The sequence below is a fragment of the Gekko japonicus genome, unplaced genomic scaffold, assembly GCF_001447785.1.
Source record: "Gekko japonicus isolate JY-2015 unplaced genomic scaffold, Gekko_japonicus_V1.1 scaffold1742, whole genome shotgun sequence".
Taxonomy (NCBI): domain Eukaryota; kingdom Metazoa; phylum Chordata; class Lepidosauria; order Squamata; family Gekkonidae; genus Gekko; species Gekko japonicus.
Window position 1 is genome coordinate 63,437 of NW_015161453.1, and position 1,134 is coordinate 64,570.

Genomic DNA, 1,134 nt, shown 5'->3' on the forward strand with positions numbered 1-1,134 from the left:
GCCGGCTCCCCCCACACCTCAGCCCGCCGAACGGGGCCTGGAGGCCCCATCCGCCGGTTCCCCCCACCCCCCACCCGCACTCCAGCCCTACCTCTCTAGGCGGCCCGTTGCATCCGTCCGCAACGGGCTTTGCTCACTAGTGTATGTATAAACATACAGGATAGCCCGAAAATGTACATTTTTATGGGGGGGGTTTGGTATTTTTCAAAAGTCTTTAAACCATTTGCACAGTAGATCTATACCTACATTGCTAATACATATAGGAACTAATAGTTTTGTTTGTAGTTTTGAGAAAATTACCTTGTAAAGTGAGAGTGCTTTGCCTTATATGGAGCTCATTTATTTTGAACAAGTGATTCAAGGAGTAAATTCACTCAACAGGCATCTTGAATTGGTGGCTCTGACAACCAAATTAGATGTTTTTAAAACTTTAAACTGCAGCAGTGTAGGATTCAGATCTGGATCAGGACTATAGGGCAGAGAGACGGAAATTAATTCTCCCCTCAACCCATGCCATTTTTGTGATCTGAATCACGCTGCCAGTATGGTGGGAAATGCAGGTACCTGTGTTTATCTGCTTCCCTCAGGAGAAATAAAATGAATAGACTTGTTGGGGGTTGGGGGTCAGATAATGAAAATAACATGGGGGAAAGAGATAAAGCCCTCTCGTTTGGTGTGGTCCCAATGCTCATCAGATCTCCACATGGTTGAAATTTAAAATCAGAAGAAATCCTATTAAAATTATATAAAATAAAATAAACTTGGTGGGAAGATATGCAACTCAAATCTAGATATGCTAAAGATGCCATAGTAGGATTTCAAGAAATTAAAACACAGACAAGATCTGGCTATTAACAAGTGATAAAATGATCCAGAAAATATATAGATTCTTACTAGAAGAATATTTACTAGATGAAAGGGTTACCTCATGGATGAAAGATATAGGACATACGATAGAACAATGGGCAAATTCATGGAAAACATTGAAATATATGAGAACGGTTAATTATAAAGAAAATATCTATAAAGTCTTTCATCGATGGTATTGGTCTCCAGATAAGATAGCTAAATGCTACCCAACAATATCTAAAATATGTTGGAAATGTAAAAGAAACGTGGATACGTTCTATCATA